The sequence below is a fragment of the Tupaia chinensis genome, unplaced genomic scaffold (assembly GCF_000334495.1).
Source record: "Tupaia chinensis unplaced genomic scaffold, TupChi_1.0 Scaffold000619_1, whole genome shotgun sequence".
NCBI lineage: Eukaryota > Metazoa > Chordata > Mammalia > Scandentia > Tupaiidae > Tupaia > Tupaia belangeri.
Window position 1 is genome coordinate 1,253,392 of NW_006160139.1, and position 18,157 is coordinate 1,271,548.

The window sequence follows — 18,157 nt, forward strand, 5'->3', positions numbered from 1 at the left end:
GTCCAGCAGAGCATGGTCAGCACAGTGGCAGGTTCTCTCCAGCGACCACGCAGAAGGAACTGAGTGCCACAGGCGGAGAGAGAATCTGAAAAAACCTCTCTTTGTAGATCTTTGAGGAACCTCCATATTGTTCTCTATAGTGGCTGTACTAATTTACATTCCCTCCAATGGTGTAGGAGAAGTCCCTTTTCACCAGTCTCTTCAGCACTTACCATTTTTTTTTCTAAACAGATGGGATCATCTTTGTAAGTAACTTGACATTTCTCTATTGCTATTTTTAGAACTTTATCTTTATGTGGGATTTTGGCCAATCTAGCTATGATGTGCTGTATAGAGTATCTCATTAGGTTGATTCTATTTGTATCCTTTGTATTCTTAAATCTGGATTTTTGAATCCTTCTCTAGGATTAGAAAGTTTACTTCCAGGACATTATAAAATGGAATATCAATTTCATTATTATATTCTTCACTTCTGGGATACCAATTTTTCAGGTGTTTGGGAGTTTAATGGTATCTAGTATGTCCTGCATGTGATCCTTGTTTTGTTGGATTATTTTTTTCATTCTTCTTGGTGATATTTCTATGTCAGAGGTTTTGTATCTAGATTTGAGATTAGATCTTCTGCTTGATCCATCTGCTTTTAATACTTTTGAGAGAGGTTTCAATTTCCTGTATTACAACTTTCATCTCTAACACTTTTGTTTGATTCTTTTTTTATGGGATCTATTTCTTCTTTCAAATCATGGAAGGACTTCATCATCTCCTGGAGTTTGTTATCTCTTTTCTCTTCCATCACCTCGGGTTCTTGTCTCTTTTTCCTTGCATTCACTTGGTTTTGTCACTATGAATATTCTGAATTATTTACCTGAAATTTCCATGAGTTCTATTGTATTGTCTGTGGACAATGAGGAGATGTTATTTTCTCATGGGGGTAGAGATATTTTCTTGGTTTCTCACATTTCTTGTGCCTCTGCACTGGTTTCTGGTCATCTGATGGATTGTATGCTTTTTCCTAGTTTCTTGGGGTTAATTCTGAGCGTTCAAAGGAGCATAGGTGGAAGCAAGTCACCGCCTCTTTGCAGCTCTGTCTCCCTGATGCTCACCCTGCAGCCTGCACCATTGTCACTGGAAATAGATATTCCAATGACCTCCCTGTTTTCTTAAAGACAGGTGCACCTGGGACGGCTAAGTTTCAGGGTATCAACTGGGGGAGAAAGTAGGAATCGCATGGCATGTGCTTCAGAAAACTATAAAACTTGAAAGTATTCCTGAGTGGAAAAAAGTCAGCTAGAGGTCTAAGCAGTCTCCAGCCTCAGTTGTTCTCACTGGCTGCCACTATACAGGTTTCATGGTTAATGTCAGAGGAGGGAGATGAGAGCAGGATGGCTTGGGAAGCACCTGGAATAATTGGAAGTCAGAGAAGGTCTCAAGGCAGTTCCCAGTTTCAGTTTTCTTACTGGCTGCCACTGCACAGGTTTGTCAGCTAATAGGAAAAATATTTTTACAAGCCATGGTGATGTACAGTGATTGAATGTCTAAAGAAAAAAAAATGAAAAAAGAAAAAGTATGCAAATTTAGAAATAAAATACAGAGAAGGCAATTTACCTCTATCCTCTTGACCTTTTTTGTGGTGATGGAAGATAGTGCTGGGCCTGAGAATGAAATGATTTAAGATAGTACAACAGGAGAAAATCATACAAATTTATCTATAACAAATTTTATGTGGCACAGGAGCCTTTATGAGGAAATGAGGACCCAAAGATGCAGTTAGAGTTGAACACTTACAGAATTGGACAAAGACTAGCAAATTCTGAAAATGTGGTAAGATAGTGGCTTGGGCTGGGGTAGTAGAATAGTGGGAGAAGTGATGAGGAAGGTAAGGATCAATCTAACACGGTTTGTTTGGACAGATTTCCCTTGGCCTTAACTCCTATCCTTTTTTTTTTTTTTTTTTTTTTTGAGAGGTTTTTGCTATAGGGTCCGTGCGCTCGCCAGACAGACAGAGAGAGACAGAGAGACAGAAAGCAAGAAATCACCCCCCAGGGGGGATGGCCACGCCACAATCCCTTCTCCTCCATTCTCCTCTTGGGATCTTGGGCACACGCGCACATGCGCCTGGCGTGAGTTTTAAGCCACTGGGTCCAGGACATGAACCGCGGTCGACTACATGGGACTCCAGCAACATAACCATTACACTAACTGCTCGTCCCTTAATTCCTATCATTGAAGGTAATGATAATATCCTTCCAGAATAGAGAACACATCTTTCATATGTGTATTTTATTTCTTGCTTTTAAGGAACAGTGGAAGGCCAGAGTAATCTTCTTGTACTTGTTTATCAAGTGCTTTTGATTCAAAATAGTCAATTCTCCAGAGCATGATATTTTGGGATGACTTGTTAACTCGGCCACAAAGTTAACTGTCTTCTCAATATCATATTGAAGCATTGTTTAATAGGGCTACTCAAAGATTATTTAATTATTTAGGGCAATGGTTTTTAAACTGTGCTTCACCTTTTTAGCATCTAGTCATGTTAAAAAGTATGGCTGCATGGCTTCTTCCCCCAGTTATCCTGATGGTGTGGTCTGATGTGATAGGCTAAATTACGATCTCTCGAAGATGTCCATGACTTAATCTTAAGAACCCGTGACTATATCACCTTATGTGGTAGAGTTTCCAGATGTGGTTAAGTTAAGGATCTGGAAATGGAGAAATTATTCTGGATTATCCAGGTGAGCCCAATTTACATTGGGCACAGTATGGATGTTATAAAACAGAGACTAAGAGTTAGAGAAGATTTAAGAATGGAAACAGATCAGAGAAGAGAGAAGATTATGCTTCTGGCTTTGAAATGGAGAGGCCATGAGTCAAGGAATGCAGGCAGCTTCTAGAAGCTGGAAAAAGCAAGGAATGTATTCCCCCTAGAGCTTCCAGTAGGCACACAGTCCTTCAGACCAATTTTATAGACTTCTGATCCTTAAGACTTTCTAATCTGATGATTAATGGAAATTCAGAAGCTTTGCATTTCTTGCCATAAATATTTCTCAACAAAGCTAACAGGTGGGCACTGTTTGCAGATAAAGACTGCAGCAAAAATAATTTCGTTTGTGAGTTTTGTCTGCTTAGTTCCAAATGTTGACATTTCTACACTTATAAATGCATATAACGTCCTCATAAGGGCTGAAGAGGCATGCATCTTTCAGCTGGAGCTCAGATTGGCGCTGTGATAAATCATCTTCTGCGAACTTCCTAGTTTTCAAATTCTGCTGTTGGGCTGGGCTGGCTTTAAATGCTCATTCTGCTGCTAAATAATTATAAAATCTTGAGAATATTTTCAAAAAGTCTCAGTTTCTTCACCTTAAAATTGTAATTATGTACAACATGACATCATTAGAAGTATTCAGTGAGAGGTACCAGCAGATGGCGCAATGGCTACATTGCTGGACTCCCATGTAGTCTACTGTGGTTCGAGTCCTGGACCCAGTGGCTTTAACTCATGCCAGGCACGTGTGTGTGTGTGCCCAGGATCTCAAGAGGAGAATGAAGGAGAAGGGATTACAGCATGGCCATCCCCCCAGGGGGGTGATTTCTCACTTTCTGTCTCTCTCTTTCTTTCTGGTGAGTGCACAAGTCCTACAGCAGAAACCTCTCAAAAAAAAAAAAAAAAAGTATTCAGTGAGAGCTAGAAAGCATTCAGAGCCTGGCACTGAGGCAATGCTGAGTTTAGACACTGCCCAGACAATTGAGTAGGATGGCTCATGAGTGGCTGCCAGCTATTGCTCCCACTTCCTTAACCTCTGGCAGTGACAATGCCACAGTTAGTTGCAAGGGCAGGTAGGGCACATAGAACAGCTGAGAGAAGACATTTTTTCCCTAGAAGACCCAACCTTTTTTTAATTATTATTATTTTTTTCCTCCCAAAGGGCACAAGCACTTGCTAAAGAGAGACAGAAAGAAAGAGAGGAAAAGTGGGAAATCACCCTCTGGGGGATTAGCGATGCCACAATCCCTTCTCCTCTCAGGATTTTGGGAATTGCATGCATGCATAAGCACCCAGCATGATGATCTTTTCTTTTTTACATTCTGAACTGTTTTTATTTTATGAAAAAGCTAATTTCAAATCTACATTAAACTAAGTTGAATACAAAGTCTTAGTTAAGAAAGACTGGTGGTCCTGCTTATAAAACATTTGAACAGTATCCTCTTTGGCCTTAGAATTTTTAGGAAGGGCACTTCTAATGGCTTCCTGTTTGCATGTTTCAGTGCCAGGACATAGAAACACACGCTGGCATCCACTGTAAGATGTTCTTCAGCTACCAGAGCATCAAGTCTCTTCAACAAGTCATTCTTTGGTAAAGAAATTACTTCCCATTTCTCCATCCCCTGACTTTGGCTTAGGTCTTAAATTTTCTGCATCATCTCCACTAATGGTTACTGTCATGATGTGTATGGTGTAGTTTGACAAACCTGGATCCGTACGTACAGCTGGGGAACATTCAGCAGCATCACCTTTATAGCCAGCTTCTTCCTCAAGCTCCCAACAAGCAGCTGCTTCTGGGCTTTGGTCATCATCTCTGAGACCTGCAGGGAACTCCAGGCAGGAGCTGTCCATGAGTGGTTGGAACTGTTTCACCAGTATGACATACTCATAATGAAGAGTTCTTTACAGCATGGCAATGGCTGCTGCACTTTCAAGTTTGTCTTTTCCTTGTTGTATGCTTCAGTGTTTCCCAAGTCCTAGTTTTACCAGTAGGATCCATGTAAGTTGTCTTTTCAAGCTTGACTCATTTTCCTTCTGCAATTAACTTCTCTGAAATAATAAACTGGTATTAGGACCAGCAGTTAGCATAATGGCTATGTCGCTGGACTCCCATGTAGTTGACTATGGTTTGAGTCCCGGACCTGGTGGCTTAAACTCACGCCGGGTGCATGTGCATGCGTGCCCAAGATCCCGAGAGGAGAATGGAGGAGAAGGGATTGTGTTGTGGTCATCCCCCCAGGGTGGGGGGGTTATTTCTTGTTTTCTGTCTCTCTGTCTCTTTCTGTCTTGCAAGCACATGCATCCTATAGCAAAAAACCTCTCCAAAATAATAATAATAATAATAATAATAATAATAATAATAAACTGGTATTCTGAGAAGACTCAAACTAATTAGACTTTTTTTTTTTTGAGAGGTTTTTGCTATAGGGCACATGTGCTCACCAGAAAGACAGAGAGACAGAAAGCGAGAATTCACCCCCCATGGGGGATGGCCACGTCACAATCCCTTCTCCTCCATTCTCCTCTCAGGATCTTGGGCACATACCCAGCGGGAGTTTAAGCCACCAGGTCAGGAACTCGAACTGCAGTTGACTACATGGGAGTCCAGTAACATAGTCATTACGCCAACTGCTGGTCCCCAAACTAATTTGTCTTTATAGTCCTTAGATGAGAAGTTCACGTTCAACATATTAGGTGAAGAAGGGGGTGGGGATGATAGAAGAACAGATGAGCTCAAGGTAGCAGTCTCAGCAGAAGGGAGTGGGGACAATACTAGAAAGGACGAGTTCAAGGCAGCAGTCTCAGCAGATGTTGGTGCTATGGCTCACCTGCAGCTCTCACGTGCTTAAAGGCTGTATCCCAGCATAGTTTTCAAGCTTCTGTGTTCGGGACTTGAACTGTTGTCCGCCATTTGGGAGTTTAACCCTAGGGAGAACCTGAGTCAGTTTTCTGTATTCTCTATAGGAGCCTGCAGAACTTTGAGGGCAGAAGGCCTGTATTTCACACTGTAGATAAGACTCCATTGTTGATCTATTTTCCCCTTTGAGATTTCTGCCTTTCAGGTATTTTCTTCTTACTGATACGCTGAACCTAGCTTCAAGTTACATTTTGAAGTAGTACCTGGGAATCCAGGGGTCTTGCATTTCTCCCCACAATTATCTCTTAAAAAGGCCGAGAGGTTGGCACTGTTTGCAGATGACTGCAGCAGAGGCCACGTTTGTTCTCAGCTCTCGTGCTTGGCTAAGTGACAGGTCCACACCACATGCGTAACTGTGTACGGGTCCTGACAAGGGCTGAAGACAGCTGTACGCTTCTCAGTCACCTCTAGAAAACCCTCCCTGGGTCCTGAGGTAGAGACAATTTTCTTTTTCATGTAAAAGCAATTTCTTTATTTTTCTTTATTTTATTATTTTTTAACATTGTACATCTTTACAGCATACAATATTATTTTCTAAGCATGAATACACGATATACTGCATATTAGATATTAGTCCAGTCAAACATATTACCATTACAAAGGCTTGTGTAAAGAACTGGAAAAAAGTCAGACCTGGAAAAGCCAAAGGATTAAGAATCTGGAGAGATTAATTTTTGGGGATTAAATACCTACCTTGTCAGTTCCATCAACTGAGTCAAGATAGACAGGAATGATAATCATGCAAAGAATTTTGAGAAGATAAATCCCCAGATAGGTAAGGTCTCACCTAGGGTCACCTGCGGGTTATATGGAAAATGAGTGAAGCAAGACTACTTTATCACTAAGTAAGAAAAAAAGCAAATGAAGCCTACACCATTTACTGACCAGGAAGGAGTGCAGCTCCCCATTGTTCATCTATGCAAATAGATCAGATATTTTTATTGACAAGTATGAAAAATGTATTAATTCCATTGATCAATAGTTCAACAGATATTTACTGATGCTCCACTAATACTAGGTAATACGCTAAGTATTGATCAGAAGTACACCCAGCCACAAGGAATCTTTATTTTCTGCAATGAACAGGATGGATGCTGCTGTGGGAGTGCACACTAGTAAGATGGGAAGGAATGATATATACAGGGTATTTTGAAATTATGCTTATTTTATGTAATTTAACTTTCATATATTATAGTTCAATAGTACTACTCACAGATATCTAGAAAGAAATTCTTTTCTCTATTCCAATTTTAAGAGACTGACAAATGCAGGATTGTTCACTTCCTAATTATTGATAGTTCATTATTGATGTGTGAGTTTTTATTTGCCATAGACAACATACCTTATAGAGAAATTTTTCTCTGCTTCTCCTCAAGTTTCCTTATTTTTATCTAGGCCTTGGAAGTGCTTGTCCTGTCCCATGGGTGCCATGAGCTTGGGAAGCCAAGATGTGATTGACCTGTCCAGCTATACCTTGTTTAGTCACTAGAGTGAGATACACAGGTCCTGCTGGGGCAGTACCTCCTGCACTATGACAGGTGTAAAAGAAAGTACTGGAAGGCCAGCAGATGGCCCGGAGATTTAAAAGCCTACATCCTACATGGCTGACTGAACAATCCCAAGTCCCAGACCTGGCAGCCTGAAAATTAAGACATGTGTGTACATGCCCAAGTTCCCAGGAGGGGAATGGAGAGGATTACAGCATGGCCATCGTCTCTGGGGGTAATTTCTCACTTTCCCTCTCTCTCACTATCTCTCTGTCTCTGGTGAATGTATATGTTATACACCAAAAACTCCAAGAAAGTACTGGAATATCAACTCAGAACTTACAAGTCATCATTTAAATTCAATTCATACCTAACAGTATAAAATACATACTTGGTAAATCTATATTTAATTTATCCATTTAATACACATGAACAGGTGGTTTTCAAAATTTTTATTTTATATTTCAGATATAGTTTCACATTGTCCTTTTAAATTGAGATCCATAGAAAGGTATCATTGAACTACAATAGAAACTCCTGAAGCTGAGAGTACCTGATTGTACCTGAGTATAACTGAGTATGTTTGATTATACCTTATAGTCAACCTGTGTTTTTGCACAGACATGTGAATTATCATCCAGAAAAGAAAAAAAGATTAGGGTCCCTGAGTAGTGCAATGAAACACAACCGAACCCACGTGGGAAACGCCTTCAGTTAATTATTTCAGGACCTTCCTAAGCATGCTGGATATATGTAAGCATGCCTGTGATCCAGGTTGGCTGAGACTGGGGGTGGATTGTAGCATGAGATCCAATGGAGGATGATTCTCTTTTTTATGTCTCTCTGTCTCTCTCTCTCATGGAATTAAATAATGAGTAAACTTGAAAATATAAAATAAGGAAGATGATATCATTAGACCTAAGGTGACATGAGCAGCCTCCAGCATTAGTTGCAAAGGAAGGGTGGGACACTCTAGACTCTAGACTGCAGTATTCCAGAGAAAATGGGTGTGGAATCCAAATGGAGCCCTGACATAGGCTCAGGAATGTTCACTGTATTTCATCTAACCCAGTAATGAAGATGGAGGCCTCTCTAAATCCAAACCCATCTAGGGAATAGGAAGGTAAAACAGGTAGACAGGAAGAGTGCGGGGGAGATACTAAAGTCTTTCATAAGATGACTCTTCTATATCGCAATACATCTGAATTCAGACGCCACTGCAGGAAAAGGAGTAGAAAGTGAAAGAGAAGTTGATGTGTATTTCCTCTCATCGACCTGAAGAATCGCTTGTGGGGGCTGACAGGTGGCATGGTGGTTAGGGCACTGGACTCCCACATGGCTGACCATGATTGAGTCCCGGACCTGGAGGCTTGCTTTCTCACTTTCCTTCTCTCACTCTCTCTCTGGTCAAATTAAATAATAATAGTGATAAAACATAAAATGAAATAAAATAATTCTTAAAAAAAGAATTGCTTGTGGAGTGTGGTTTACGGTCCAATGAGACATATTATAATAGGTTTCTCACGTAGCACCAAGTTGAATTTGTCTCTTTGCTACTGATGGATTGGCACATTCTAAATTCAGTCCCCATCCCTTCACACCACTCTTTTTTTAAAGACTGATATTTTCAGCTGCTTTAGTAGTGACAAAATATGCAACATATTTTTATCTGTGGAGAGTCAGTTACATAACAAACTTTCAGGTCCAGGTCACATGGGAACAGACTGTTGGCGAGGTTTAGGCCAGCTGTTCTTTGTTATAAGTTTATTTCTTTCAGGATAATGACAGAGAAAGAGAGAATGAAAGGCAGGCACTCTCAGCAGGATCTCATAACATGATCCCCTCCAACTTTCCCAGCCAGTGAGCATCATATTCATGTGTCCAGTGTGACAGGTCAACTAGGAAACAAACTGCTATCTTTTTTTGGGGGGTGGGGTGGGGGGGAGGTTTTTGCTATAGGGCATGTGCTTGCCAGAAAGACAGAGACAGAGAGACAGAAAGATTCCTCTCTTGGGATCTTGGGCACGCAGGCACATGCGATCAGCATGAGTTTAAACCACTGAGTCCGGGACTTGAACCACAGTTGGCTACATGGGAGTCCAACAACATAGCCATTACGCTAACTGCTGGTCCCATAACTGCTATCTTCTGTATGGACCCAGTCCCGCTTGAGTACTATGTTACTACATTGAACCACCACTATGTCAGCCATCTTTCTCTCTACCCAGATTTGTTCTTTTTCTTCTCTTTCTTTCTTTCTTTCTTTCTTTCTTTCTTTCTTTCTTTCTTTCTTTCTCTCTTTCTTTCTCTCTTTCCTTCTTTCTTTCCTTTTCTTTGTTCTTCTCTTTTCTCTTCTCTTCTCTTCTCTTCTCTTCTCTTCTCTTCTCTTCTTCTCTTTCTCTTTCTTTTCTTTTCTCTTTTCTCTTCTTTTCAAGCATGAGTGCATGCAAGAGAGAGAAAAAAATAATCACTCCCCAGCTTCTCACTTTGCAATCTTTTTTCCTCCAATTCTTCATCCCATCAGGATCCTGGGCAGGCACATGCTTGGTATGTTTTTTCAAGCTTTCTGGGTCAGGACAACCAATCATGGTTTGAGGCCTGAAGCCAGCAGCTTGAGAATTATACCAGACACATATGTGTGCATGCGTGCCCAGAATCCTGAGAGGAGAATGGTAGAGAAGAGATTGTGGCATGGTCATCCCCCCTAGGATATGATTTCTCACTTTCCCTCTCTCTGTCTTTGTTTCTCACTGGCAAGTGCACTTGCCTTATGGCAAAAATATTTAAAAAAAATAAAAATGAAACAATAACGCTTAAAACGACAAAAGTTATATTTAATATAGTTTCTGAGGAGCAAGAATCTAGGAATGCTTAGTTGTGTGGTTCTACCTTAGGGTCTCTATTCAGCTGAATTGAACATCGGCTTGGGCTGCAGGATGCTCTTCTACGCCCATCCACATAGCTGTTGCCAGAAGTTTTCAGGTTCATCCAACTTGGGACTCTATGAGGCTGTTCACAACAGGGCTTCCAATAGTGTAAATATATACATGAGGAAGAGAACAAACAAAGTAGAACCAAAGCATTTTATAATCTAATCTTGGAAATAACATCACTTCTCTATTCTATTGTCAAGCAAGCTAACCCCAAGGCAGTGTGGATACTTCAGCATTGCATAAGGCTGTGAATCCCCGAATCCCCGGGTACAGGTACCACTTTGGAAGCTGGCTACCACCAAAAATAAGCTAAATAGAAGAAAATGTTCAAAATCTTTATCCTGTGGTTTTTTTTATACATTCATATTAAGATTAATTATTCCAGTTTTTCTAGAAAGATCTTCAGTTAGCCATGGAATCAGAACCATCAACTTAGGACAAAAAGTGGCATTTGATCAACTAATATACCAATGTGTTAGATTAAAATGCTTAACTGATGTATTAAGAAGGATACCCAGTAAAGAAATCAGTTGTGAGTCAGATAATTAAGCATTCATTTTCCAAAGGAAATATTTGAAAACTGGTTAACAAGTCTTGGACTTTGCACCCAAGGACCATTCCCACAGATCAGGGGTATAAAAGGGTTAAGAGAAAAGACAAAGATTATGTGAGCAGAGCTTGTTTTGAGATATAATTTGAGTTTGATCTAAAGGGGACTAATGCATTTATTGAGATTATTTGGAGAGTTTGAAATGTATTCTTGGTGGCTGGAGTGCCACATAGACGGATGTCTGTCCAAGGAATCCGGAAGTCAAGAGTGATGTGCTGGTGGGACCAGCAGTCGGCGTAATGTCTATGTTGCTGGACTCCCATGTAGTTGACTGTGGTTCAAGTCCTGGACCCAGTGGCTTAGACTCACATGGGGTGTGAGATCCTGAGAGGAGAAAGGAGGAGATGGGATTGCAGTGTGGCCATCCTCCCTGGGGATGATTTCTCACTTTCTGTCTCTCTGTCTCTGTCTTTTTGGTGACCACATTTGCCCCATAGCAAAAATCTCTCAGAGAAAAAAAAAAGAGCGATGTGCTGGTGAGCTGACAGGCACATTGTGAAGAGGACTGGGAAGACGTGGAACCTGAGAGTCTGTCTGAGCAGAGGATTCACGTGTGTTTCTTATAGCACAGAAAAGAGAGAAGCTATTCTAGATCATTGTGAAATCCAGTAGAAGCCAACTTGAAGGAGGAGGAGACCAGTGGAGAAATCACGTATGGCTTAAACCAAACAACAAAAACAAGGGTGGAAATGGAGCAGCCAGTGGTGAAAGTGAACTAACCACTAACCGAGACGGCAGGCAGAGAAGCATGGCAGTAATTACTCACTAATAACACAAAAATTGGCTTATGAGAGGAAGAGTCGGTGTCTGATATCTGCAAATCCAGAAAGGATGAGCCGCTTCGGCCCAGTAAAAATTGAACGAGAACTTTCCTATTCCCTGGTCTTCCCTGCCATCTTCCTGCCTGGGTCATGGGGAAAGAGGACCCTCCCTCAACCAGACAGCTCCCAGAAGGTCTCAGCAGAAGAAGATAAGATTTAATATTAACATAAGTTTTACATTTACTACCTCAGACTTGATAGTTTAGGTTATCGAAATCACACCATGTGTCTCAAAGTAACGGAAGAACTTCCTTTTACCCCCAAGTTAAGAAAATAGGTCAGGAGGATAGTCAGATTTTTATCTCAGGGTCAGCTTTATGATGGGACACTGGGAGACAAAATAAGGTTATGTATCTGGTTATATCCCATGAGTTTGTCTTGTTCAGCTTTTAAGTTTCATTACTAGTGATTGTCTCTTTTTTTGAAATTACAGTAGTTTTCTTTCAGAAGCGATTGGCAGAATGGGCAGGGGTCCCTGAGACTGAAAGACTAGAAATCAAGTCCATGCCTCTTATTGCTCAACACAAGCCAGTCTTTGAGAGAGAAGAATTGGTGAATAAGGAAAGGTGGACCCAAGCTCAGGATCACCTCTGACATACATGACCCGATACAGAAGGTATACAGGGAACGGGATCAGTGAGAGCCCACATCTGGAATAAAAGGGTATGTTATTCATGCTTTTAGAACAAAATCATGAGGAGGCCTGGTTGTTGTCTTTAGGAAGGGTCACTAGGAGATCTGATGGCATTAGGGAGGCACCCACTGTTTGAGGGGCACTTTTCTGGACAGGCAGTATGGAATGACCTACTTCAGTTTTCAACAAGGGATTTAAAGTTAAGCATTGATTAAGTGAGGCAGCAGGAGCAAAGTGAAGTCGGTCAAGACAACTCTTAGATCCTGTTTCAAAGCAGCAGGGGTCTTTGTGTGATATTAACATGCTTAAGCTGATAAAATCTTCTCAGCTGGTCATAGGAGAGGGGATTGGTGACATCTTCTCCCTCCCTATCGCCTTTGCTCAGCCTTTGTAAAGACTCAGTGAAGTTATTGTTAACTTTCATTAGTTAAACATTAGGCCTGAGGGTTAATCTGTAAAGTGGACTCTTATGTCTGAGTACAATAGAGAGTCATGTTGCTCAGTTACAAGGCTTCTGGTAGATTCATAGGTGAGTTACAGTTAGCATAGATTGAAGTGTCACAGGAGAGATCTGGATGGATAAATGCGTGAACAGGCCAAAATCAGGTCGGAATGTCCATCCTGTCACACGCCTGCAGGACTGAGACTGTGATGTCAGTTTTTCTGCCGGTGTCATGGTGGCTTCTTATCCACTCACGCAAAGGCCAAGAGCTTAAAAACCGTGCCATTACTGACCCTTTTTAATTTATTCACTAAATAAATTATTCATCCAACAACACTTTTAGAGTCCTACCACATGCCTTGAGTTCTACCACTCCTCTCAGAAAAACTCTCACCATCTTTGATATGGACCTGTTTTCTCTGCCTCCAAGGCTTCCCCCAGCTTTTATCAGCTGTACTCAGCCAGTTGGCAGCTCCATGTAAGATACTTGGGCAGGGTTTAAAGAAAGTGGGTACGGGAATGGTTTTTACATGTAAATGTCTGAGGTAGAGACCCTGAAAGTCTCTGATACTTTTTCGTCATATATTGGGAGGTAGGATCTTCAAAAAGTTCATGAAAATTCATATTATGGAAAATATATGCATGAATTTCAAATATTTTTGCATCAAAATACTCATATTTGAATTTCATTTTTCCATTAACTTTTTTTTTTTTTTTGGAGAGATTTTCACTGTAAGGCGCGTGTGCTCGCCAGACAGACAGAGAGGGACATAGAGACAGAAAGCGAGAAATCACCCCCAGGGGGGATGGTCACGCCGCAATCCCTTCTCCTCCATTCTCCTCTCAGGATCTTGGGCACGCACGCACATGCGCCTGGCGTGAGTTTTAAGCCACCGGGTCCGGGACGTGAACCGCGGTCGACTACGTGGGAGTCCAGCAACATAGCCATTACGCTAACTGCTGGTTCCCTCCATTAACTTTTTGAATTTCTCACAAACATACTATATAGTTACACATTTAATATACATATGGATATATATATATACTCATATATGGTGTGTGTGTGTGTGCGTATATATATATATATATTATACACTATACACACACTATATACATATATACATACACTATACACACACTATACACATATACATACACTATACACACACTATACACATATATACATACACTATACACTATACACATACACACACACATACACTGATATTCTTGGTAGCATAGTTCAAAAAGACTTGCAATCTGAAAAGTTTGCAGAAAATAATATTTTCAGGACTGAAAGATGATACCGTTGCAATGGTAATATGCAATGCTCTGTGAGTCTGACCCACATGGGAAGTTTCTGGGTTCTCTTCTGCACCCCAGAGTACTCCCCCCACACATTCATGCAACATGGAGATCACAGCACGAAGGTAGGGGTGCTGTCTCTGTCTCTCTTTCTCACTCATGGAAGAAATAAATACTTTATATTTTCATGATGCTTTACACACTGTTACTCATTTCTTTTCCTCCTGAGAAAGTTATTCTCTCATTGTACAGCCCAACCCTCTCACCTGCCAAAAATCCATCTTGGTATCATGGAGGCAGTATCATTTAACTCTTAAAAACCTAATGCTGGGCCAGCAGCTGATGAGGTGGTTAAGTCACTGGGTCCCACGTGGCTAACTACTTTCAGTTCCAGACCTGGTGGCTAGAAAAACACATCATGCCTGAAATCCTGAAGGCAATGAAGGAGAAGGGATCGTGTTATGGCTATCTCCTCTGGGGGGTGATTTCTCACTTCTCTTCTCTCTTTTTCTCTCTCTAGCAAGAACACATGCCCTATGGCAAAAATCTAAAAGAAAAAAATTAATGCCTCCTGCTATGCAGAACATTTTAAATAATATTTTGGGGTCATGTTTCTTTATATAATTGTTTTTCATTTCTGAATTATAACATGTTTTTTTAAAATTAATTAGATTGTATATTTGAAACAGATAGTTACATTTTCTAATGCCATATATCAAATTAGTTCATAGTTTCCCCACTTATTTGAAAGGAAGTTTTTGACATATGTTTTCATTTCAATAGATCTGTTTCTATTAATATATTCTACTTGACTCTGTAGCCACGCTTATCTAAAACTGTGGTAATTGCTGCAGTATTAATTTTTATATCTGGTAGTCACTCAGTTACCTAAATGCCATATTTCTCCAGCTTCTCCCCAGCCAGAATGACTTTACTTCCTTTCCAAGTTTTCCTATCCTTAGCATCCAGCAGAATCAAGGGATGTCTTTCTCAGCAGCGAGTGCAAGTGGGAAAAGGAAAGGTTCTTTTGGTTGATCACATTTTGCTACTTGCCTACTTAGAAGCAATGGACTGACTGAAACCTCAGGCAATATGTGATTATATTAAGAGGTGAATTGTGGGGACCAGCAGTTAGCGTAATGGCTATGTCGCTGGACTCCCACGTAGACTGGACTCCCGCGCGAACCGCAGTTCGCGTCCCGGACCCGGTGGCTTAAAACTCATGCCAGGTGCGTGTGTGTGAATGCCCAAGATCCCGAGAGGAGAATGGAGAAGAAGGGATTGCGGCGTGGCCATACCCCTGGAGGGGGGTGATTTCTCGCTTTCTGTCTCTCCTGTCTGTCTGTCTGGTGAGCGCAAGTGCCCTATAGTGAAAACCTCTCAAAAAAAAAAAAAAAGGTGAATTGTGTTCAGAGAATGATAAGTAATGATCATAGGATCCTTGACGAGTGTGTGTCTGGAGTCCGGGCTCAGGGGTGGGCAACCATCTCTAGGCACCACTTCTGGGCAGAGGTATACTCCCAAATTATAATGCAAACAGAGCACAGCAGGATTCTGAATCACTCAAGGGGAAGGAAGAGAAGAGGCTGGTCTTGGGAGTGGAGGTTGGTCTTAAGAGGCGAGGACACAGGGACTGTTGGTGGTTATCCTCAAGTTTAAAGAGGCATTGGACCAAACTCTCATATATGGAAAGGAGAAAAAAAGTGATTAAAAAAAGCTAGACCTTAGTTGTATGCTGAGGAGAATTTTACAGAAAAGAGAACATCCTTAAAAGGGATTGATGTGTGGGATAATGGGTACCTGTTATTAGAAATATTTAAAAAGAGGGACCAGCAGATGGTATAATAGTTATGTCACCGGACTCCCACATAGCTGACCGTGGTTTGAGTTCCAGATCCAGTGGCTTAAAACTCACACCAGAGAGGGACCAGCAGATGGCGTAATGGCTATGTTGCTGGACTCCTGTCTGTGTAGTCGACCATGGTTCAAGTCCTGGACCCGGTGACTTAAACTCACACCGGGTGCGTGTGCGTGCATGCTCAAGATCCTGAGAGGAGAATGGAGAAGAAGGGATTGCTGCGTGGCCATTCCCCTTGGGGGATGATTTCTTGCCTTCTGTCTCTCTGTCTCTCTCTCTGTCTTTCTGGCAAGCACACACACCCCATAGTAAAAACGCTCTCTCTAAAAAATAAAATAAAATAAAAAACAAATGCACACCAGACTCTGTGCGTGCATGCCCAAAATCCCAAAGAAGAATGGAGGAGAAGGGATTGTGGCATGGCCATCCCCTCTAGGGGGTGATTTCTCACTTTCTGTCTCTCTGTCTGTCTCTTTAGCCGCACATAAGTCCTATAGCAAAAATCTCTGTCAAAAAAAAATGAATAAATAAATAACTATGGTCATGAATTTACTTAATGACTGTCATAACTTCTTTTTTATTATGTCTACAAAAGGAATAAAACAGATTGACACTAATAAGCTCTTTCTTGTTTTTTCATTGTAGTGTATTTGAAACAAGCGCTCATGAATTGAATTGATAAGAAGTAAATTAACATTTAAGGATATGAAGCAGAATGTATTTACACAAAAAGTGACTGTTGAAGAAGTAAACTGCTAAAGTCAACAATAATCACAGTAACATTTTAAAGGATGAATTACTAGAAGGTAGTACATAGAAAATGCATGCATTATATACATTTAATTTCGGTTATCACTGACCTGGAGAATGTTATACAGACAAGCATAACCCTGGTTTCCAAGGTCCTATCAGACATGAGAAAATCAAGCTAGAACCGAAAATAATTACAAGGACACAATATAATTACAAGTCCCACAGTGAGCCACTTCCAACAGTTCCTCAGACTGGTTTCTTTATTAATGCAAGGTACCACAGATTTGTCCACTCTAACCTCTTTGTCAGTCACTATGGCACAACTTTAAAATATTACAGCTCACAGTGTTTGCACCCTCTTCCCACTGGGGAGAAGTGCAGGAAGAAGCACCCTCTACTGGGTCTGTCATTCACGATCCCCTTCCTTCAGCCCTCCAGCTTGTCAGATCTGGGCATTCACAGCTGTGCCTGGAGTGTCTCAAGCTAGCCAGGCAGAGGTTTGCACCAAGGTCAGCGTATTCTGGCTGCACTACAGAGCTGGCCCCAGTTTTTTCCCTGAAGTTCTTTTGATTCCTCTTTTATTTTTTAGATTAATTTTATTTATCTTTACTAATTTTATTTATTTACTTATTTTAATTTGACCAGAGAGGGACAGAGAGAGAGAAGAGAGAGAAAGAGAAAGTGAGAAAGCAAGACGTCAGGTCTGGGACTCGAACCGTCAGGTCTGGGACTCGAACTGTGGTCGGCCATGTGGGAGTTGAGTGCCCTTAACCACCATGCCACCTGCTGGCCCCTTGATTCCTATTTTTTGTCTCCAGTACAGTGGCTATTAGTTTTTCTTTTTTGATTTGCCAGAGAGTGCATGTGCTTGTGCACGAGAGAGAGAGAGAGAGAGAGAGAGAGAGAGAAAGTAAAAAATACCCTCTGTGAGGAATGGCCACACTGCAATCCTTTCTCCTCTGTCTCTCCTTCATTTTGGGATTTGGGGCACAGTTTTACATGACATGGTTCTCAAGCCACCGGCTCTGGGACTCTAACCCCACTGTGTGGGATTCAGATACCGGATGGCCCCAGTGACTACTCTATAAAAGCCTTTTTTCTTTTACAGCACCTAGCCCAGGATCTCCATTTAAAAGTAGCTTAATACACAGTTGCTCCTCAGTAAGCTGACTAATGGGTTAATCACCCTACCTCCGGTCGCCCAGACATTAACATGCACCTTTTCAGGATTCTGTTTCAGAAATACTCACCTTGTGTGACTGCGTCTGGAAACCATCCTCATTCATTTCTCCCCTCTCCATCTCCTTCTCCGTTATTTTTAAAGAAATAATAACCTTTTGCTGAAATTAAGCTTTTTATTTTTTTTGTGGTCAAAATTACAGACAAGAGTGGAACAGAAGGCTGAGAGCTGAGGAGAAAATTCCAGGCCTCTGAGGCTTAACAAAGCTAATAAAACGTGATTTACCCAAGACTTAGAAAGTCACAGGGAATTTAAGATCTCTGAGAGCCCTAGGCTCACTGCACTTGCCAGCTCCTTCCCGTCAGCTCTCGCATCCACCCGCCCCTGCCCTTTGAAAGAATGTGAGGTTGCCAGGCTGCCCCTAGTGTAGCCACCCCGAGGCTGTGGCTCTCCCGC

The 18,157-nt window shown here is 41.4% G+C and overlaps 1 pseudogene; it reads right to left on the reverse strand.

The window, feature by feature from the left end:
* Window positions 1-4,155: 4,155 nt before the first annotated feature.
* Window positions 4,156-18,157, reverse strand: part of LOC102475160 (ADP-sugar pyrophosphatase-like) — a 14,455-nt pseudogene continuing 453 nt past the window's right edge.